Genomic DNA, 24,412 nt, shown 5'->3' with positions numbered 1-24,412 from the left:
TCCTGGGACTCTGCGTATGATGCCGAGGCAGAAGCAAGCCATAGCCACTCCGTCCCAACCTCTTACCGCAACGTCGGCTGAGTTATGGAGATGTTTTGCGGCAAATCAGCGCATCTTTGCCATGGCGGATGTTTTGAAGCCGAGTCATGCTTTGCCTACCGAAGGGCTAAAATATTATTTTGCCGCGAACCATGCACTAGGTTTGTTTATTTGTGTTTTGCTTTTGCCGCCCGGCAGCGTCGGTCTGTGTTATCGGTGTTGTGTGTGCCAATTGAGGCGCGTGTTCCGTTCTTTCTTTCTGTGCCGCATGTGTTATCTCTTCTGATAGGGAGAGCGTTCCGAACTAACGTGAACAGCCTAGAATAATCTTCGTTGATCTATAGTGTTCTGGATACAATTCGACTATTCCAGAAACCCTCGCGCCGAGTGATAAATTCCCGCTGAGCAGATGCCGCGGCATCCTAATCATCGAAACCAGTCTACGCACGTCACTTTGTTGAGTGCTGTTCCGCCGCCTCTGAAATCTTTGAGTTTTTAGGGGAGCACACGTTCGGTCCAATCAACTTGTTTTTCCTTCAAAAGACCTGCGTCGTCTTTGGCTACGTGACATCTAGTGGAAGTACGGGGTACGCACCCTTTATGCTACCAACAACCCCTGGAAGCCACTAGGCCAGTCCAACTAGAGTCAGCCGCCGACTGCAAGGCCTCCCGTCCGAGTTTGGTCTCCTGCCAGACAGACTCAAAAGAACGACCGCTGCAGCCACCACCATGGTGAAAGACGCAACATCAATAATCGTGCTGCAGCAGCCACGGGAACCGCCATCATTCCAAGGAGCCCCCGCAGAAGATCCAGAAGAGTGGTTGGAGAAAGTGGAGCGCGTTCATATCTTCAACAGGTGGGACGACGCACAAACGTTGCGGCATGTTTTCTTTTACTTCGAAGATTCAGCTACCCATTGGTTCGACAACGACGACAGCTCCTTGACCAACTGGGCTCACTTCAAAAGCGAGTTGCTTAAGACCTTTACTACCGTGGTCAAAAAGAACGCGCAGCGCTTTTGCTGGAAACTCGAACGCAGTACCCCAACGAAGGGGTCATGATTTTCCTCGAGGAGATGAAGCGACTTTTTCGCCGTTCGGACCCAGAAATGACGGGGGAGGAGAAACTACGGCTTCTGCAGGGGTCAAGCAAGAGCTCTTCCCGTGCCTTGTTCGCAACCCCCCCAAGACCGTGTCCGCATTCGCGTCTGAGGCCGCCGCGATGGAGAAGACGCTCCAAATCCGAACGAGGCAGTACGACCGCCCAATCAATGCATTGGTTTCAGAGACGATTGGTGCCAGCGCTATTAACTCCGCCTCACTACGTGACACCCTCCGTGCAGGGGTGAGGGAGGAGCTGCGGGAACTTGTCTCGACGACGACGACACTACCTAAAGTCACTTCCCTGACTGACGTGATCCGGGAAGAAGTACAGCAGGCTTTTGTAATTTCTATCCCGTCCGAAGTACCCCGCGAGCCAGAGGCTATGACATACTCCGTGGCTGTTCATCGACCCCGCCCTGTTCCAACACTTCGTCAAGAGGCCCCGCCGTACGGCCGCCCAAAGTGGCCCACCCAGCCCCCTGAAACCGAAACCAGGCGCAAAGGAAGACCGAGGTGTGGCGAACGATCGATAATCGCCCGCTGTGTTACCACTGTGGAGAGGTCGACCACATCCACTCCACTGCCCTCACAGGAGGCTAGGTTTGCGAGGATTCTCTCTACGCACTTCGCCCTCTTCTTAACTTACGACCACGTGAGACCGACGAGTATCTCTGTCAAACAAGCCGTGGCCCAGCCGGTTTCAACCGCTCGCCGTCGCCCTACCCGTACCAATCACCGAACAGCCGTAGCAATGCTGACTTCGCCCGTGGAAGGTCCCTCAGCCCACGCGGGGGAAACTAGAAGCAGCGACTTCTGGAGGTGAGGTTGCTCTACCACGAAAAACCGGAAACCTTTCACCGACGGAAGGACGCGCCGAAGACAGTGATTCACGACATGCCCTCATCCCGACGGCCCAACCTAATCCCTGACGAGACTCCCGAATACGACGACAGCTACACGGCGCGACGCGTACCCGACTGCCGCTGAGAAGACGACAACGACGCACAGTGTCAGACAGCCAACACGCACAAGCCGAGATGCGACACCCCGACGCACCCGGAACTCGAGAAAGGCGGCATCCGACGTCAAGGTGTCCATCGACGGCTTTGATGTAGTCGCCCTTGTAGACACGGGAGCCAACTACTCAGTAATGGGCGGACCATTTACGTCTAAGCTGAAGAAATTTATGACCAGATGGGACGGTCCGCACATACGCACAGCAGGCCGCCACCTCGTGACTCGAAGTGGAACGTGCACTTCCCGCGTCATTATATACGGCACGACGTACCCTGCCGCGTTCGTTATCTTGCCTAACTGCTCCCGCGACGTAATTTTTGGAATGGACTTTTTGACGAAAACGGTGCAATAATTGATCTACAGGCGAAGTCTATAACATTTTCCTCCGATCACTCCATGACGCCGGAAGTGAACCCCCAACACCGTGCAGCTGTAAGGATCGCCGATGATCATTTCACCCTGTCACCCCACGCAAGCTTGATGATCACCGTCTACTGTGAAGGTGCTGCTCCCGACGTCGACGCTATCGTGGAGAGTGACCAAAGGCTGCTTCTCGACCGCGGTGTGTCTGTCTCAAGAGGCATTGCGTGGTTTAAGCAACGCAAATCCCACGGTTTGGCCATCAATTTCACCGAGGAGAACCAGCATTTAAACAAGGGCGCTGCAATTGCGTTCCTCGAAGAAACGCAACAAGCAAGTGGCGTGATCACAGTCGCCGACTTTGAACGCACACCAGAAGATACCTTCAAGCTTCAGCAACCTTTCCACGTGAATCCGGCGCTACCGCGAAAATAAATGAACAACTTATTCGTTTTGCTTCATCGCTACAGCGAGTGTTTTTCGTCGAACTCAAAATTATGTCAGACACCTCTGGGGAAGCACCGGATAATAACCGAAGAGGAAACCTTACCTACCCGACACTCACCGTACCGCGTCTCTTCACACGAGCGCGAAGCCATCCGGACTGAAGTAGACGACATGCTAAGCGACGACATAATACAGCCATCGAAAAGTCTGTGAGCTGCGCCAGTCGTACTCCTGAAGAAAAAAGACGGCACTTTAAGGTTCAGCGTTGACTACCGGTGACTGAACAAAATCACCAAAAAAAGCGTGTACCCCTGCCACGAATTGACGACGCCCTCACCCACGTGAAATACGTCTTCATCGATGGACCTGAAGACCGCATACTGGCAAATTGAAGTCGATGAGAGACACAGAGAAAAAACTGCATTTAAAACCCCGGCGGGTCTATACGAGTTCAAGGTGAGGCCATTTTGGCTGTGCACGGCGCCCGCAACGTTTCAAAAAGTCATGGACACTGTACTAGCTGGCCTAAAGTGGCACACCTGCCTCGTATACCTTGACGACGTTGTGGTATTCACCCGGACTTTCGATGAACACCTTGCAAGGTTTGAGTCTGTACTCGAGACTATTCGCTTGTCGGGGTTAACGCTGAAGCGCGAAAAGAGCCGCTTCGCTTACAAGGAACTCAAATTTTTGGGACGCGTCGTCAACGCCATGGGAGTCCAGCCTGACCCGGCGAAAACATCAGCCATAGCGAACTTCCCAAGACCGAACGACAAAAAGAGAGTGCGAAAATTTCTCGGTTTATGCGCATACTACCGGCGCTTCGTCGCAAGCTTCGCACGTATTGGAGAGCCTCTGACGCGCGTAACAAAAGATAGCACCGCTTTCGCCTGGGAAAACGCCCAAGAAAAAGCAGTCTGCGAGCTGCAACAACGCCTGCAAAAGCCGCCCGTGCTCGCTCATTTTGAGGAAAACGCCGAAACAGAAATGCACACGGACGCCAGCGATATAAGTTTGGGTGCCGTCCTCGTCCAAAAGCAAAGCGGTTGCGTAAAGGAAATCGCCTATGCAAGCCGTGGTCAGTCCAAGGAGGAGAAAAACTACTCTGCCTCCGAAAAATAGTGTCTGGCTTTCATATTCATATGGGCTATTGAAATATTTCGCCCATACGTGTATGGGGTCACCGTTCAAGGTTTTGACAGACCACCACGCGCTGTGTTGGCTCGCCAATTTGAAGGACCCCTCTGGCCGTCCTGGGTGGTGGAGCTTGCGCCTGCAAGAGTTCGACGTTACACGTTGTCTCTAAATCAGGCAGGAAACACTCCTACGCCGACTGCCTGTCCCGCGCCACCACAAGACCCACCACCACAAGACTCCGATGAAGACAGCGCGTTCTTCGCAGTCGTGACAGAGAGCGACCTAGCCGCCCAGCGGCATGCCGACCCCGACCTGCGCGTCATGATCGACTACCTCGAAGGACACAATGTCGCCGTGCCTAGGGCGTTGAAGCGGAACTTACCAGCATTCAGCCTGAAAAACGCCGTCCTCGTGAAGAAGAGTTTCAGCCCAGGAACGAGAATGAATTATCTACGTGTCATGCCCGCAGACCTTCGTGACGAGATTTTGGAAGCGTGCCACGACGACTCATCTTCCCGACATCTCGGAACAGCTCGCACTATTGCAAAAATCAAGGCGAAGTACTTCTGGCCCCGCTTTACATCCGACGTCACCCACTACGTTCGGGGTTGCCGTGACTGCCAGCGAAGAAAAACGCCGCCGACAAGACCCGCCGGACTATTGCAACCGATCGCCGTCCCGTCGAGGCCATTTCAACAGATCGGAATGGACCCTCTAGGCCCGTTTCGTACGTCACGATCACAGAACAAGTGGATCGTCGTAGCGACAGACTACATGACGCGCTACGCAGAGGCCCCCGCTCTTCCGAGGGGGCTGCACAAGAAGTCGCGAAGTTCTTCATGAATCAAATTGGGCTGCGACATGGAGCCCCTGAAGTCCTAATCACGGACCGCGGAACGGCCTTCACTGCGGAGCTTATGCAAGGAATTTTACGCTACCGCAACACGGATCACCGAAGAACTACAGCGTACCATCCCCAAACGAACGGACTAACGAAACGCATGAACAAGACAAAAGCGGATATGCTGTCTCTGTACATCGACGTTCAACATATGACTTGGGACGAAGCCCTACCGTATGTCAGGTTTGCGTACAACACGGGTATCCAGGAAACCACAAAGATCACACCGTTCGAGCTTGCCTACGGAAGACGGCCGACTTCGATGCTTGACGCCATGCTTCCCTACGTGATAGAAGACGACCTCAGCGCCGACGTCCAACGATACCTTCAGCGTACGGAGGAGCCCCGCCAGCTCGCTCGAGTTCGTATAACGGACCAGCAGCTGGTGGATGCGAGACGCTGCAACCTCCGAAGCCGAGACGCCGGGTACCGCCCAGGGGATCGTGTGTGTTTGGACTCCCAACCGACGACGTAGACTCAGTGAAAAACTTCTACGATGGTATTTCGGACCCTCCTGGATTCTTAAACGTGTTGGCCACCGTACCTACGAGGTCACCTTACCTTACCCCGATGGTGATTCCGGAACATCACGACGACGCACGCGGCCCGAAGTCGTCCACGAGGTTCGCTTAAAACCTATCTACGCACGATGCCGGACTTCTATTTTTTATTTGTTCGGACTGTCACTTGTGTTAGCATCGGGTCGATGCACTCTTAGAGGGGGGTAGTTCCGCAAGCCATGGATTGTGTTTGTTTATTTGTGTTTTGCTTTTGCCGCTCGGTTGCGCCGGTCTGTGTTATCGGTGTTGTGTGTGCTAAGGGAGGCGCGTGTTCCGTTCTTTCTTTCTGTGCGGCATGTGTTATCTCTTCTGATAGGGAGAGCGTTCCCAACTAACGTGAACAGCTAGAAGAATCTTCGTTGCTCTACAGTGTTCTGGAGACAATTCGACTATTCAAGAAACCCTCGCGCCGAGTGATGAATTACCGCTGAGCAGGTGCATTGATTTGATTGATTGTAGGGTTTAACGCGCCGACGCAACGCAGGCGATGAGGCGCGCCGTAGTGGAGGGCTCCGGATTAATTTTGACCACCTGGGGATCTTTAACGTGCGCCTAAATCTCGTACACACGGGCGTTTTCGCTTTTCGCATCCACCAGAAAAGCGGCCGCCGCGGCCGGGAAACGAACCCGCGACCTCGTGCTGCTGAGCAGATGCAGCGGCATTCGAATAGCCAACACCAGTCTATGCACGTCACTTTGTTGACTGCTGTTTCGCCACCTGTGTATTCTTGGAGTTGTTAGGGGAGCACAAGTTCGCTCCAATAAACTTGTTTTTCCTTCAAGAGATCTGCGTCGTCTTTGGCTACGTGACAATATGCATGACCACCCGCCAATAGTGACAAGCCGCCGCGGAAGTAAAAAGAACTCTGTGATCAACTGTATTGTTCCCCTCCAATGTGTGCCTGGAAGACCATTCTATCGCCATAGCATCTCCGTGATCTGTGGGCTTTTAATACACCTACCACCACTCTTTTTCTGCAGAGGGTACAAAGACACTTAAGTGAGTAAGTGAGTTTTAATAAAACTTAGTCAATTGTCTTTAGGAAAGCCCCAATGGTACGGAAAGGTGGGGGAGCGAGGGTTCTGACTGGAATTAACCCCGCCCTCGAGCGCGGTTTTAAAAATCTACACGTGGAACATTATGGCGACGGAATTACTTCAATATTAAAATCTTAGCCACGCGAGGTGTACAACGCACCCTCTTTGCATAACCCACACATCCTTACTATAACAGAAACATGGCTTACATGGATGCGGAAGTCATTTACCCTTCCCATAAAATACAAAAGACAGATCGGATAGGCTTGGCGGTGGTGTGGCAGTCATAAAAAACGAAGTTAATTGTGCCGAATTAGAAACTATTGCTGTCGGTGAAGCTACCCTTGGCAAACTTAATTTTCGGAGATTTTGCCCTCTATTTGGAACAATTTGAGGGCCGCCAAAAACCCCAACTTCTGGTTTGGAAGCGTTGTGCATGTAGCTTGAGCATGCACTTATACTGAGCGGAAGTTCATACTCATACGTGATTTCAACGTGCGTGGAGTCGATTGGAATAAACTAGACGTATCAGGATCGCATGACACTGATAGCGCCTGGTTAATCCATGGCACCACGTTTTGTCACAATACAGAACAAATATAATGTACGCCCACACATGCCAGGAAGACATATAACCCTGCATCTGGTTTTTCCTGAAAAATGTTTTCGAGCAGGACACTCTCACCACTGAAGACGGCATAGCCGGCCACAAACTAATGCAGTTCGGTGTTAATATAAACAAAAATTATATAACCCTGCTTCTCAAAAATTGCATACTTTATTAGGCGCTGATCATGAATCCATTCTCGACTGCTTGCACGTTGGTGTTTCCGAATTCGGCCACGGGGACAATGTTAGGACACTTTAAATGACTTTGAAGACTCCTTTTTCTGTTGTATCGACCGTTCTGCTCCAATTTTTTATAGGACCCCAAAATGTACCAACCTTTGAAGATCCCGGAAAATCACACATTTGAGGCGCAGAATTGCAATAGAGCGGGAAATTACAGAGCCACAGCAGTGATATTTCTGTCTTTAACAGGGACTCGCGGTTAAGCTACTGTGCGCACTTTATAGGTGCCCCAATCAAACTTGGCCTCTTCTCTTGAAAGAGTTCCGAAGGGTTTTGGCGAGTCTTAACATACCTCAAGAGGTACATCGAGAAATTAATTGTTAGTAGAATTGTTATTGCTAATCCCGAAGCTATGGACAACAAACTTCATATTGCTTTTCACAACTCGTTCACCAATCATCTTTTCGTCCACTCCTGAAGTACATGGCTGTTTCTTTGCCCCATTATGCCTCACCTGGCCTTCAGCCGCTAGGGTATCTTTGACCTTTTGTTGCAAATTAAAACAAAAGAAAGATATCTGTACCTGAAGGCTTCCCAAATGCCTTTCTGCACAGGTACTCTGAGGACTGACAACTGATGGGCTGGAAGATGGCCAAGATTATATTAGTTTTCATGGGAGGAGATGAGCCATCTCCTAATAATAGCCGGCAACTTTTCATGATTGCCTCCTCTCACAAACTGCTGACACGCATTATCGCTAGACATACAACTGGCAGTTTAAAATCCAAAGCATTTTTCGCGCAATATCGGCCCCGAATCTGTAAAAATATGTCTGCGGGGACACAACTTCTTCGTGACATTCACGATTTTGCCTCAGCCATAGATATGCAAGAATGAATTGGCGCGGCCGCTCTGAATTTATCGAAAGATTCTGATCGAGCACCCCTTGTGTTGTTGGGGGAACAATTGAAAGAGGTTGGTATTCGGCAGCAATTGGTGCTATGGATTAAAGCCCACCTGCCAAAACGCAAATATTTCGTCGAATGCAAGGGTTCAGGGTCTAATGGTTGGCCTGTACGGACAGAGGTCCCACTAGGATGTATACAAAGCGCATTGTTTTTCTTTCTATTTATTTATGACACTGTCACGAAAACTGAAGGAAGTGTATTGGTAAAATTTTTTATGATTTTGCTCTATATTCCTGAATGATGACGCTTACTCTGAAGCTCGTTTAAATAATATCTTCTGCAAAAAAAACGAACTGATGCAGACGTAATAGAATCATAATTAGCTTTTCTGAAGCAGTTTCAATCACAATAAGCAGCTTGAAAATCTGTTTAATCACTCCTATGAAATCGGAAGGGGCCACCTTAAAGCGTTACCGTCAGTTATATATTTAAGGCAAACATAATAGGCCTAACGGCGCCACCCATTAGAACATTATCTGCAGCGAATCATTTAGAAAGCTGTGCTTTCTGCAGAGGAAGCTGAGACGGCCACCAAACAAAGTTAAACTGCAGGCATACCGCACAATAATCCGGCGATTCCTCGCTATTGGTCAGTTGTACGCAGTCCATACTGGAAAAAATACATCGCAAACTACAACGGCACACTAGAAAAGCCTTCACACAACCTGGTTCTAGCAGATCTCTTCATTGCTTAATGCATTTTCGTTCACACCCTACAAAAAGAATAACCATTCTAACTCAGCCGGAGAATGCTGTTACCGCTGAAATAATTTTTGTAGGTCCAGAGTACTCTACACCAACCGAAGACATATCTGCTTTCTTTACACATCACTCTCACTAATATTTCAGTTTTTTCCCTTAACAAGAAAAAACTAGAAAAAAACAAGAAAAGCGAAGAATTGGATGCACTAGGGTAATTTGTAAAAAATAAAAAACACTGCCCGCATATCTAAGGCGGAAGCAGAATTATCGCAGCTATTGTATTAACCAAATCCTTTGTATGTCTCGTCTAGGGTCTAAGCAAGAATACATTCCATTGTGGTCCCGGTAACCTCTCCTTCAGCGTGGCGCTACAATGGAAGGAAGGTTAAAACTGTGGCGGGAAAAAATGGGCGCAGCTCGAACAAGTGATGCAAGGCTCGAGAAACAAGTTAGCTGGCGGCCCCTCACCCTTCGTCGGAAACCCGGCTATTGCACCTCACATGGATTTCCTTACTTGCCGCGGAAATTTCTCCATGACTGGCAGGCCAAATCATTTTGTCCACAGGCTTTAACATTTTTTCCAAAGTGAACCGCGTTAACACACTCTAGTACCCGCGGCAACCGGCTTTGCGAACTGGGCGTCTGTAGCGCGAACTCGGAGTCTGTGCACCCCACTGCGGACGCCAACGCACGTGAACTGATTAGGAGACGAGCACGTGAGAGATGGCACAACGAACGGTGGGCAGTATTTTTTCCGAGCTAATCAGGTGGTGCAAGCCCCCGCGCAAGCACGGACGACGCCGAGCGCCGCCTGCGAGGCGCGCGCTCACGTCCGCTCGTCTGGGCCGAGTTTTCTCGTAACGCTTGACGGCTGAGAGAAATGCGTAGACAGCTCTGCTGTTTGAAAGTTACAAGTATGTTTTTAACGGCAAACGTCATGCTGCGTGCATATCCAATGCCTGGTTGTCGCCAGATAATGAAAAAAAAAATTATTCGCTCCAGATTTTTAGAAAAAAATTTGAGTCTACAAATTTTTCTAGCCGTGATGACACCTTGTTGGAAGGAGACTGATATTTTTCGATTTTTCAAAGCTCCTGCGAGCATGCACTATTGCTCCCAGTAGGACCTGCTTTGCAGTCTCCGTCAGCCTATGTGGTGAGCAGTCACGATAGACAGGGTGCACCACCTGTTAGTTCCCCTGCTTGTATTCGCAGGTAAAGGTAAGTTTCTCTTTTACACTGCTTTTCTTAACCCTAGATACGACCAATAGTCATCAATCTTCAGTTGGGACTGTTGATGCCAGGACGTGAGACCACAATCAAATTTGCTGTTTCAGTGAAAAACTGGCAAATGAGGGTACCTACCGCGCCCGAAAAGTCGCTTTGAATTTCTGGTGATTTCTATTTTTAAAAGTTTGCGTAGATCTACCGATACATGATTGCAGAAAAACAGAAAAACCAATTTAACTCAAAGCAAGGGCACGGAATAATATATAACTACCTGTGCTGGCTTTGCCAAGCTAATCGTGCTAACGAGCGGTACCTTACTGGTTTCCAGTTGTGCCATATACAGCACTTATGAGGACCTTTAGAATGAATTGTTCATTTTGTGTCAGCCGATTAGGACTTGCCTATACCTGAAAGCTTCTCTACGGATCACCGTTATAAATGGGAGATCTAGATGACGGAATGGCCTTAAAAAGGTCATAAAAGGTGCTTTAAGCACCCTATATCAACAAGCTGAGTCGACACTATCAGATTGGCTGCATTTCTTTATCAGCCCCATTAATCCTCAAAAACTGCTCGACTACCCATTAAATCTTCATCGTCTCGTCTCCCGGACACACTGCCATCCCCGGCAATAAACCGGCTCACGCGCGGCTCCCGATTTGATACACCGAGGCATTATCGACGGTGGCTAATGTCTACCGCCTCAAGGTGAGCCCCATCCACTAATTTGCTACACAGACATTCTCAGGCATTACATGCAAACTCGCAGCAGCCTCCAACCGCCACACTGGCGCCTCTCCAGAGAGGACACTACAACTTGGCGGTGACTCCAGACAAATACGTACCCCATCCCACCCCCCTCCACCTCATCTTCCTTACCCAACAACCTTCTCTCTGCGCTTACAGTCCCCAGCTTGGCACTCTCCAACATGTAGAATGGGAGTGCCAATGCACTCCAGACTTGCTCCCACTTCCCAACCCTACCTTCGAACAGTGTAGGGCTCCACTGGCCAGCCCAGACCCGGATATCCTTATCAAACTGGTGACCCGAGCAAGGACACCCTGTAGCAAAAACCAGCGGCACTGGGGCCCAGTGAGAAACATGATATCGTATTTCCAGACCAGTGTGCTACACTAGAGTCACCAGAGAAACAACCCGCACTAGAGAAACTATCGTCACTAGAGCAACTACAGAAACAAGCCGCACTAGATAAACAAGCCTCACGCTAGAAAGACTAGCCTTACTAGAAAGACTGGCCTCGCTAGGCTTAAGGGGGACACTGTTCTTAAAACAACTTCTTTAAAATTTTTAGTAAACTTTGTGAAACTTTGTGATACTTGTCAGTCTTGTTGCTTTCCCCCCATTGATTTCAAATATGGCATTATATTTTCAGTTGGTCAATTAGTTCCCGAGATAATTAGCCATTTTTAGTGAAAACAATAGACAAAACAGCATTGTTCATAAAACTGTATCTTTACATTTTTCAATACTACGAACCCTAGTGAACGCAATAATCGAAGAAGTTTTTTGATGCTTCGCTTAGAACTAATTTTGCAGCTATTTGAACTTTGGGGGCACCAGTGGCAAGCAACCATTTTCAGCGTGCCGCAAGGCTCAGTCCTCTCTCCATTCCGTTTCAATGTTGCAATGATAGGATTACCCGCAGAACTCAACAAGATAGATGGGCTGTATCATAGTTTATACGCAGACGACGTCACTCTGTGGGTTACGGGAGGCAGCGATGGCCTAATTGAAGAAACGCTACAGACAGCCATTAATACAGTCGTACACTACGTATCCGCCAGAGGTCTCAAATGTTCGCCACAAAAATCGAAACTTCTGCTCTATCAACCAACAAGTAGAGGACGGAAAAGCCCCACCGAAACCCCAAACATTAAATTAGTTGCGGACGGGAATCCGATTGCCGTCGTTAAGAGCATCAGAATCCTAGGCTCCGACTGCAGTCGAACGGGCACAATGGGGAAGCCATCAAGTTACTAGAGCAGAGCGCCCATCAAACGATGAGACTCATCTCGAGGATCGCCAACAGGGATTACGGACTGAAGGAGGCAAACCTTATAAGGTTAGTGCAAGCTTTCGTCGTCAGTCGTCTAGTATACGTTACTCCGTACCTCAACTTGCAAGTCGCCGAAAAGGCTAAAATCGAGCGTATCATTCGAGGGGCATACAAGCAAGCCCTCAGGTTACCTACCTGTACGGCTAACGAACGATTACTAGCTCTAGGAATTCACAATACGCTGGAAGAGCTTATAGAAGCCAACACAGCGGCACAATACGAAAAACTTACACAGAGCCCAAAGGGAAGACACATACTCGACTCCCTCGAAATTAACTACGCGGTACAACAAGGCACCAAAGTAGACATCCCTCAGAAAATACGCGAGTGCGCCAAAATGCTTCCGTTGCCAAGAAACATGCACCCGGAACACAACGAGGGAAGGAGGCAAGAGCGAGCCAAAGCCACTAAGAAAAGGTTTCAAAATTCTAGGGACATGATCTACGTCGATGCGGCAAAATATGCCACGTGTGATGCCATGTCAATGACAGCAGTAGACTGTGAAGGTAAATTAACCTGTTGCGGGACGGTCGTAACCGCAAAATCCGAGACAGCCGAGGAATGCTCCATCGCACTTGCGTTACCCTCCACGACAGCTAAATACATAATCAGTGACTCGAAAACGGCAGTTCGAAATTTTATTAAAAGCACATATCGCCGGAGGCACGACGCATCCTGCTAAATTTCCGAAACCAGAGAAAAGTCCAAATTTTATGCGCACCTGCAGACTTTTCCCTTCCGGGCAACGAGGCAGCTCACAACACGGCTCGAAGACTCGCATGCCGAGCCACCGAGCAGCCTCCGCTGAGGTCGGGAAGAGACCGCATGGTCTCATGCAGGGAAATTACTAATCATTACAGATTCGAACGGTCCCATTATCGCACAACTACCTTATCAATATCGCACAACTACCTTATAAATATTTGCGGAGAAACACTGAATTTTGTCCTAGAAATGTCGTCGTCCGCCCGAAAAGTCGACAAATTACAGTGTTGTTAAAAGCATATACCCCCTTTTTTAAATTCGATATTTGGCGTATCATATTGGCAAATGATTTCTTGCGTGAGTTAGAGAGGCAACAATCACGTTATTGCGCACTACTTGGCGCGTACGCTCGTCCAACCAAGAAATCGACATCTGCTGGGAACGCACGCGTGTTGATTCTGACAAAGGTCGTGCCGATTGTTGAGTAATTCGCGCAAATATTTCCTTTTTGGATGCGCATTCATTCAACTTGTCCACGAATCGTGCCGGTGCCGCTGGAGATCCAGAGTTGTCATTCTTTCTTGCGACCTTTCGCCGTTGTATGGGTTTATAGGGATCAAACTCAAGGGTTTTCATTCGCTTTTTCAGCGTTACGGTAATGAGCGATGCCTTAATGTAAAAAAATGTCTGTGGCTTAGCTCGGTTAGGCCGGTGATGCTAGCGGAAGCAGTCAAATCGCAGTTTGTCAACTGAACGATATGACTCGTCGAACGTTTTGCAGTGCGAAACTGGCTACGTTCTCAGTTTCCGACAAGAGAAAGCCAATAGAGCTTATTCAAATATCAGTGCTCACGAGCCGACGCAGTCAGCGGAGTACAAAACCGGCATGGTTGGAGACGTCACGCCTGAGGTCCAACTCACCATGAGAGGGAACACTGGCGCGCGCACACTGAGAGGCGAATATTGAAAACATTAGGAAACACGCTCCGGGACAATCCCTGATTTTCGATTTACGATTTCTCAGCTAATAGCCATCGCTTTAACAAAATTCATGAAGGTTCTGATTGTTGCAGTATACATTGCTTTGTTTGGATGTACGTATAGTCGTTGTCAAAATTTTCTCTGCCACGCTAAAATGTTTTGGGCTACAAAGAATTCATAGTAAAAGCCTAATGTTTACCTGTGGCCAAATTATTTTGTGGCAATAAAAATAAACGTGTTCTCTTCATCTTTCCGTCATAAAACATTCCATTCTCGCTCGAGAGGTAAGCATGTGCTTTAATTCGCTCGGCCTATGCATTTTTGTTTGGCGAAGAAAATTTTGACATTGACTGTACATCCAATGTCGACGGAGTGTATTTCAGGGCCCCTTTACTGCCCTAATGTGCAAAACATAGTCGTTGTCCGATCATGAAAATGGCCGCAGCTGTAAAGAGAAAAACCTCATTTGACATCGCATGGAAATCGAACCCGGGTCTGGACAGTATGAGGCTGGTATGAGAATCTCCGCACGCTGGCAGAGGCGGAACAAAAAAGTTCCCGTTTTAAATGCGGAGCATTTCTTAGGCTCGCCTGGTCCGTCCACACGCTCACTGCGCATGCCCAAGTCTCCTCCTTACACCCACAGCTCCGCGATACTACACTATAAAAAAAGAAATAGCGGCGCCCGGTTTTGACCCCACGATTCTCTGGCCGCAACGGGAGGTACGCGGTGCTCTTCCCACTACGCTACAAATCCGGGACAGGAGCAAGCGCTAAGAACGCCCCTTATGTCCTTGACTCATTCAAACTACGTCAAGAAGCTACTGATACAACGAAGGCACGCGAAGCTGAACGTCAACGGAAACGACGAACTGAAAACTTTAGAGGGGGATGCTGAATTTCCCGTGGAAAAGCTGTGGAGGGAAGCGCCACGCGCCTTGCAGCTCAACCAGCCCCGTCCGCAGCGCCTCTGATGCTGATTGTGGCAGGATGCCCCTAGGGATTGGCCAACCAAAGAATACATCAAGAGATAGGTTCGCGTTCAACCACCGTCGTCATCTTCCCGTAGGGGAACCACCGAAGAAGAAGAAGAACGAGAAGACAAAGCTGCGAAGAGGAGGGCGTGTACATTGCTCTCAGCCGGTGCACCAATGTCAACAACCTTTACCTCACCAAAGCTGACGGAGACTACCGATTCTCAGAGACAACATCGACAAGAACATGACGGACGAGTTTCGGCACCTCGAGAACCACCGCCTACTCACCGTAACACAACAGCACTTGAGAGCCTTTGCCACCGGTGTGGACACGGACGCGGAATTCCCTCTAGCGCTAGTAAAAACCAGATCACTCAACATAACGGCAACACAATGGAACCACACAAAATCGCCACGATGCTTCGCATCCTCATAAGGGTTCCCCACGGGAAGATGGTGTAATTTTGTACTCCCTTCTCTGTGGGGCTTTGAGGGAAAATTTGCCAGCTTCACAGAAATATGTATTAAAAACTGACAAGTTAGAGAATAGCGCCTGCCGCGGGAAAGCTGAAGGAGATGTCCCACGAGCAGAACAGATCCCCGCGAGCAGCGCGGAACTCTGATCCTGTGTGGTGGGTGGGCCCGTCTGCTTGCTGAAGTAACCTACCCAGTGAGAGGACTACACAAAAGTGAACAAAGAAACACAAATACGCTGCGCAAGCAACAAAGCTGGTCGAAGTAACTCGCGCCAAAGTGGACGAAATGAAGGAGAAGAAAGAAACATAAACACAACGCTGGAGTAGATTAAAAAAGTAGTGATATGCATCACCAGGCTTTCGCCCTCGAAGCATGTCAACACACTTTAGTTCTGGGACAGTTTATTTTTCGCCTATGATCAAACCTATTATTGCGACGAAAGCGTTATGACATTCTAGCAACATGCAATAGAAGCTTGGCTGCCCATTCAAGCATAAGTAGCCTTGTTCCATCAATGAATAGGAATATGGTGTGGGGCACACTCTAATGGCTTTATTTTCTGGCAGCAAAGGGTAGAACTTCCTTTGATGCACGGCAAATTTATAAAAAGATACTAGATATATCCATATGTTGCAAGCTTCTTGCAATAACCGCTACCTCTACCTGCACTCAATCTATAGATTTCTGTACAACTAAAAAAGATTTATCAATACAACCTCTAGCTTGACAGAGGCTCCAGCCTCAGTCAAGCTGGCTCCACAACTTTTAGCTCTAGCCCCATTGTCCCAAAAGAAAATAAAGAATAGAATTGAGTTGAATATATACACGTAATTTACTCCATGTGATTAGAAAAAAAGGAGCAATATGGTTTCGGCATAAGACCATCATGGTTTAACACACTACTTATTCATATAAGGACGATAGGCCAAACATTGTCGAAATAACGTTCTATGGAAACATGTTTATTTGGATAGCAGGGTGATGGTCTAGTAATTTACACAGATTCTGCCACAGGGCAATACTACTTGCAGCTAAACCTTGCCGCGCAGTCCTCCGCATCGCCCCCAAACGCCGGTTGGTCGCCTTGGTAATTACTCCTTAATTCTAAATTATTACCCATAGATTTCAGCAGTGTGGTACAAACCCAAAATGCACACTCAAGACATATTTGGGACTTTTTATTCAGAGCATGATTTCCATGGCTTTGAAGTAAACAGGCAGCGTAGTTGGATAGCGGTAACTTCGCAAACAGAACAGCGCAAGAAAGTTCACTCGAAGGGTGCTCTATCGGAATCCTGCCGCTTGAGACTTTTAGCTTCGCGAATCGCCTTAACGCTTTACAATGGCTCGACCTGTTTGCCACATGCTCCGCCATGGCTCGTTCCCACCGCTGTGTGATGAGAGAGTTGACGATATTAGTGAATTGCGCTGCTTCTTAGTTCACTCATTCGATGGCTTTCTCCGGTTCTCTTCAACGGAGGTGTACGCCGTGGGGACTACCTCTCTCTACTGCCGAGTTAAATCATACTAGCAGCGGCTAAAAATAAACAGCTTCGTAGTAAAATCATTATTCTTCATTGACTGGGCCAATTTTCCGGGATTGAAACTTGTGATTGCAATTTTTTTAAGAACGAATGATGACAGTTTTTTTTTTCTGCTGTTCTCCGCCTGAAATATATTTACAGATTTATTAATATTATTTAAATTCACGGTTTGCACTGATCCACTCACCCGTCTACTAGCAAAATTCTTTTATGCTTCCCACCCCTCTTCTGTTAAAAAAAAATAATGGACGTTAACGTAGGCCGGAAAACCACCCACCGTTTCTATAAATATTATCTGTGTTCCCAGATTTGGGAAATCCTATTTTTAGATAATTAATTGTTTATAAAGACGTCCCGCTGCTTTTCACAGCCATTACAAGCCCCAGCGTCCTTTGACACATTGCCATTTTAGTACATCCGGCATATAAGGTACAACTTGCGGCTAGAAAACTTACACACGTTATTTCTTTTCAGTTGAGCTGAATCTTTGGGAGTGTTGCAAAATAAATTTCCACTAACCCATCGTTCGGCTACATTATAACTGTAACAAAACGGTGCGCGTAATTTTCGTTCGCGTTGTTGCCTTCCAGGACGAGAAGCACCTCCCAACAGGATGCACCTTTAGGTGTAAGAATCGCAAAACTAAGAAACTAGAATACGGATACTACCAGGTTGGCCATCCGTGCTGGGTAATATCTGCTTTTTTTCACACAGATTACGAAAAATAGGCTTCAAAGTTCACTGCACACACAAATTACAGGCAGAATGGAACTCAACTGACCCCATTGCCTTTGAAAGCAAAAAGTCCGTTGCTTGGGCAGATACAGTACGACAAAGTTCAGCGCGTGGGTGTATGTGTGTGTGAGTGTATTTATTGAGCTGTACCTTTTAATTGTAGCTATTGACAGACACTTCACCTTTCTTGAAATATAAGATAAAGTTTGAAAGGTAAAATTTAGGACTCTTTAAATTCTAGCATTTTATATTTGTTGATGAATGTAAGCTACCGGGAACCACTTTAGGCTCTGTGCCGCAGTTCGTCTTGCGAAAACAAGCCAGAACAAGTTCTTTATTTGCTTCGGGGAGGGGGGAGGGCGGATGAGGAGTGTCACAAGAACAACGCCAACTGCACCGCTATGCAATAAAGAGTGAATACTTACGGTGTTGTGCAGCTATTCCAAATCAGTTACTTGAGTTTTTTTTTTCTCAAAATAAAACTTGCGGTACTGCTTCCGCAACGACAAACGAAGCCTCAATGTCTCAACAAAATATTGCTGGTTTTTTTTTTATTACTTAACATGGGCTAAAATACAGCAATTACGGTTGACATTTGTGAACCAGGCCAAAAGTGGTAGCTGTTAGGGAGTGTGTCTGCCTATGTCGCCTTGTGGTTTGAGACTATAAACCAAACAGTCTTGCTTCCAAATGCGAGATTACAAGAAAATAAATTTCTAGTCTTACAAAAAATGGCCCGTCGTACGTGTGCCTGTTTACCTACCATAGCGTTGCCATAAACAAAAAGCTTCAAGCTCAAGGGCGTTTACAGGGTCACTGACTCGTTTTTAGTGCGCGCTGCGCGTGCAGCAATCATTCCGTTAGCCATGCTTCTCAGCTTTTATTTTCTGTCTTCTGAGGAAGCAATTTTCTCACTGCTAACAAAACACTATAACGGCGGGAACGACAAGGGAGCGCCGGCCAGTAGCTTGCATCGGGGGAAGCAACTATTAGAGATAAAAAAGAAGGGGTTGGTTTGCCGCGGTAGAGAAACTGTGACGAAATGAATGAATGACCTTTATTGAGGGAAGATGCCTCAGGCCCTAGTTTCGGTTAGTGTGAAAAGGAGAGGGGAAGACACGTTTACAAGTGAATCTTAGAAGGCTCAGTAATTCGTTATAGTTTCTGTGCCTGCTGGCTGCTAGCAAAACTCCAGTGTTCCCATACCACTGATCATATATTATCGGAAGTACTTTTCAGAAGCTTAATATGAGTACAGTCCCATATACAAACACTTCATGAAAAAAGGGGTGTGGCCGCGGCGGCCGCTTTTCTGATAGCGGCGAAAAGCAAAAACGCCCGTGTGTACGAGATTTCGGCGCACGATAAAGATCCCCAGGTGGTCAAAATTAACCCGGAGCCCTCCACTACGGCGCGCCTCATCGCCTGCGTTCGTCGGCGCGTTAAACCCTACAATCAAATCAAAAAAAGGGTCTGGATCGGTCAACCAGTATAAAATTTAGTATAGGCCGTTTTGAAGAGATAAGCTTTCCACCCTGTAAGGGTTTGTGGTATATTTCTAATGACTGGAAGCGTCGTTAGCGACTAGAGTGCTCCCTAAAACGTGGAGTTTTTCTCTGCCAGTTGAGAACGCTCAAGACCAAATAATATGAAAGATATTTGGCGTAGTCTGCGCTGCACAGAACGTAGAGTCGTGATAAATTGAAATACAAACGACTGAGTGCGTGGCTTTCACTACATGCCGCGCATCCTGGTGACTGGCCGGGTATGCGCAGTGCGAACAAATGACAGGATCTCGTGACCAACATTCGTGTTCATGAGTTCGTGAAGAAGAAAAGCAAAATCTTGGCTTAGTTTGGTTCAATCTCGGTTTCGATTGGTTACCCTTTGATGTCGCTGTATTGCCGACCGCGGCTCAAAGCTTTTCGGTCCCGTGCAACGCTCGCCGAAGGAGGCCCTGCGAACGCGCTGTTGATTTACGGCGAACGCGCCGTTCCTCTTTGCTGGGCACGCGACGAGTCACGTAGCTCGAGACGACCCAGCGGCTCATGCACGGCAGGCTGCGGTGGTGGTCCGCTGCCGATCAGCATATCGTCCGCAATCGCGGCGGCGGCCGCCACTCATGCTGAGAAGAACGACTGAAAACGGGGCCTTGTGCGCACCACCAAAAGCGTGCCCGGCGAATCACACGACGCGCTTCGAGGGATGTGTCACCGGGGGCGTGGCTCCGTTCAAAAGGTGAACTTGAGCATCCGCGGCGAAACCGCTGGAAGAAAGTAGTAAAACAATAGCTTTAAAAATAACCTAATATAGCTGCGGGCGTCGTTTTTACTCAGCGCAACAACAAAGTTGGATAACGCTTGCGAGAGGGGCACCGAACGTTGCAGGAAGATTAACCAAAGTGCACACATGCAGACAGAAAGTCTTTCCACGCCAAGATTGGTGTGGAACTTCCGTAACTTGTAGCTACTGCGCATACGCGCCCCGCCGCCAGGATGCGCGGCATGTACTGAAATCCACGTGCTGCCTTGTTCGTATTTAATGTATCAGGATAGTACGGTCTGTGGCAGCAGTTTCTCTTGTTCTCGTTCTCATTCACGCTTGCTACTGCTGATAGCCACTGGTTATAGCGGCGCCAGCGCCATTACCAACCGTTTGCGAGACCTGCGAATCAGCCATCTTTTGTGGCGACCGGAATAACAGTTGCAAAATAGGCGTTGGCGGCGGCGAGGAGGAGCGCAGACGCGTTGCCGAGTAAGCACGCTTCACGGGAATAAGAACAGGTGCGGTAGTCATATAAGCATCGCTGTCAAAGACAGAGCCATTAATACATGGAAAAAGTTCAATCTAGAACATCGTTTATAACAGAGGGTAGAGATTTTTATTTTATTTATTATTTAAGACATACTGCAGTCCGAAGACCAAGCAGGTGGTCTTCGGGCGTAACACAAGTTTGTGAAGCATGCGTTGTCTGCAGAAAATAAAAAAAATTCCCCGCATTTCCCCGAGGGGAAGAATGTGAAAGTGTGAATGCAGGAGTTGAATTTGCGCAGTTCGGTAATGTTCGCGAAAGAGAGATCACACACACACACACAACTACAAAGAAAGAAAGATGCATTTATTCACAGACACCTATTTGTGTTGTCGTTGTACTTGATTGCTAGAGCGGATCTCAGCTTTGAAATTTCGTGTCAGTACTCCTTTAAGCGGGTGCATTAGCCCTTCTCACGCCCGATTCCTGGCCAATCCCCCACGTGGGTATGTGCCATGTCAGCGGCCAGGCAGCGCGCGCCCATCTCCCCCCGTTGCCAAGGAAGACGAGGAGATTCCTGGCCAATCCCCCACGTGGGTATGTGCCATGTCAGCGGCCAGGCAGCGCGCGCCCATCTCCCCCCCGTTGCCAAGGAAGACGAGGAGCGCGCGCACCCGCAGCTGTTGCTATGTGGACGGACGGCGGTCACCGGAATTCAGGGTCGCTTATAAAGTGCATTCGCACTTAATAAAAAGATCGCTATTTTAAAGATAATAAAAAGATCGCTATCATGCAGCATTATTTAAATAGAGGGGCGGGAAATGTTCGCCTTGTCGACTCCCGCGGATTTGGAGGTAACGCAATGAGAACTTAACGTCAGGACTTCAGAGTTGAGGCAGAAGTTGGATTGGAGTGAAGTGAAAGCAAAGTGCGGAATACTACTTAAATGAGTGATTTCTAGAAGCGAATCGTAAGGTATACGGGAGGCCTCTATGAACACCGATCTTATAAGAGTAATAGAAAACTGGATAATTAGATTCTGTGCTTAGGTGAATTACGTCATCGCATGGATACACAGGTAATACCAAAACGATCAATCGATCAATCAATGCGCCTGCTTGCGGTACCGTTCAGCGAATGAATGTCCTTGCAGGCTCGCAGAAACGGCCGTTTGCGCAATTTGGTCCTATGCAGGTGGGAAATACGGAGCAAGGCTACATCGCCGCTTTATTGGTCACAATGCGGAACGCGTAAAACTGGGCAAATTTCCAACAGCTGTGTCCGTTCCTTCTGTGTCCGTTCCAGCGCTGTGTCCGTTCCTTCTTCCTTTTGTGTCCTGTTGTATTTGCGCTGTTACCAAGCAAGACAATGTACCAACTCGCCCAGTCGTCTGTTTTGGCTTCGTTTATTTCTAGAACAATGGGCCCTTTTAATTGTTTCTCTGTCCAACCCACCTTCTTTGTCTCAATCATCGCCATTGCAGTGTGCCAAGCCCGAAGTATGTCCTTCTACTTGAGGACGAAGGCCCTGCCTCCAGAGGTGCTCGTATTGTTCGGAGGCTTCGCCCCATCCCAGGGTCACGGAAGAAGGTTCTGCAAAATCCTTCAAAAAAAGCAGCGCTGTGTCCGTTCCTTCTTCCTTTTGTGTCCTGTTGTATTTGCGCCGTTACCAAGCAAGACAATGTACCAACTCGCCCAGTCGTCTGTTTTGGTTTCCAACAGCGTTCAGACATACTGTTTTTTTAATTTCTGAACTTGCGATTTTGGCGACGCCATGTAGCAGGTAATTATGTTCAGCATCTACTTTCGGTCTGCGCGTTCGTTACAGAATGCTGTTCTAATCCGGTGTTGCTGATGCTATGTTGTATTTCCGTAAGGATCTTTTTGTATTGTCTATCCTTTCAACGTAAAGGGAGAGCAGTATTCAGATTAACAGACTGCCGTTAGGTGTTCATTTTGTTGGCGCGATCTGGTGCTCAGAACAAATCTGTTTTGGGAGCATATTCATGAATTAACTGCAGTGGTATAAATTGGTATAAATGGGAATCACTAAGCTCACATGGCGAACTGTTACGGTGTCTGCACTTGTGTCGCGCGCTGGTATAGCCCCGAGTTAGCACATCAGGATGGCTAGGATCCGCTGTTTCACCCTTACGAGAAAGAAAAACACGACACGAAAAATCGGCATCGTAAAAAAAGGACTGTAAAAAAGTTCTGGCAGATATACAGTGAGAAAGTTTGTAACTAAAATTACGAGCCCACAATTGTGATCGCAATGTTCTCACTGTCTTTTGGAATTGCAGCACATCGAAGAAACAACAGGGCCTGTGAGAGGAACGTGCAGAAAGGCCCACACTGAAGTGTTGTGTATGACAAAGGCACCTGGTTGCTGACGAAGTGTTTTGCCTGCGAAACCCTCTGGTCCCAAATAAAACATTTTATCACGACACAAACATTTTCTACCTTTTTTTATTTTTTAAGATACACTTTTTCGGGAAGTAGGGTAGTGCATTCCCAATAAAAAGTAATTTTTTTTGTTTAATCTCCAAAAAAACTCGGCAAAAAGAATGGGCCCATCTCCCCGCGAGGGGGACTCGAGTACAAGCGTCGCATAGGGGGTGGGTGTATTGCGTTAACGTTTAGTGTTTGGGGAGTTGGTGGTAGTGAATGCGTTGTATCAGCAGCTTCTTGACGTAGTTTAAATGAGTCAAGGATATAAGGCGCGTTCGTAGCCTCCCATTCTGTGTCGACTTTGTGGCGCAGTGGGTAGAGCACCACGTACATTGCGTTCCGCCCACAGGGTCGAGGGATCGAAACCAGGCGCCGGATAGTATTTTTTATATAGTGTAGGGGAGGGGTGCGGACTACGACTACGGACGTCAACGCGAGTGACATCGTGAGTTACTGAAATGCTCTGCATTTAAAATATAAATACACGGGAGCAGTATTATTTCACAATATTTTTAAAGCGAAATAAATAAGCAGTTTTTGATGTGTAAACGTTGCGCCGATGATGATGATGAATAAATCTTTATTTGCCAAGCTGGTGCAGATGTTAGGGCACCCGCCTGGTGGGGGGCTTCCCTATTCCGGGATACCCTGGGCTCGGCTGGCGGTCCAGGCCCTCTTCACCAGTTCACGCTAGATCCCAAGGTCCGGGCTCGTCAGGCGTTTCACCTACTGCTTGTAGGAGGGGGAGGCAATCCGGGCTGAGAGATGGCCCAAAAATGGGAAGCACCCCAACGAGTTTTTTGTCGTGGTGTAGGCTGAATAAAACACTTTTTTGGAATTTTTAGTTGGTATCTATAGTGATTTCAATACAAAACATACTTTCCCACACCAGTTTGGTGGCATAAATGGGACTCGCTAATTGTTCAGAATTGTTTCCACAGTTGCATTTCGTGAGGGGGGCATAGATATAGGCGGAATGTCTGATAAATCTTCTGCCTCCCCTACAGGCATCGAACTCAAGGTCTTTCAGCTTGCGAGTGATTGATAATAAGGTTTCACGCACCGACGCTACACAGGCGATTAGGGACGCCATTAGTGGAGGGCTCCGGGTTACGTTTGACCGCCTAGAGATCCTTAACCTCTTTAAGCCTTCCTCAAGCACGTTGTGGGGTTTGTCAGACCGGCATATTTTGTTCAGTTTCTGAGTCCTCAGCACGTGCAATGCAAATATCTTCAGACTATGAAGTACTGCTCCTATACACTGTGGTACCTCGGAGCGTTCTTTGAAAAGTAAAAAAAAAACAATATAAAAAATTTAAAAACTTTTGTGTCAGTATTTTGTTGCCTTCTGGAGCGAGAAACAGTTTCTTTTCCCTTGCATGAGTACAAAATATTTCTTTGAAACTTGGGTAATGTATT

At 47.9% G+C, this 24,412-nt stretch overlaps 1 long non-coding RNA gene across 1 annotated transcript in view; it reads left to right on the top strand.

Moving 5' to 3' along the window:
* Positions 1–22,969, top strand: part of LOC144173445 (uncharacterized) — a 36,425-nt gene extending 13,456 nt beyond the window's left edge. Inside the window, exons 3-4 of the long non-coding RNA XR_013323275.1 lie at positions 17,647–17,745; positions 22,846–22,969. This is a non-coding gene — a long non-coding RNA (uncharacterized LOC144173445). The remainder of the gene's footprint in view (positions 1–17,646; positions 17,746–22,845) is intronic.
* Positions 22,970–24,412: the final 1,443 nt, after the last annotated feature.

Source organism: Haemaphysalis longicornis, unplaced genomic scaffold, assembly GCF_048455015.1.
Source record: "Haemaphysalis longicornis isolate Haplotype H1 unplaced genomic scaffold, Haemaphysalis longicornis Haplotype H1 scaffold_3, whole genome shotgun sequence".
Lineage (NCBI taxonomy): Eukaryota > Metazoa > Arthropoda > Arachnida > Ixodida > Ixodidae > Haemaphysalis > Haemaphysalis longicornis.
This window is presented reverse-complemented; position numbering and strand designations above follow the sequence as displayed.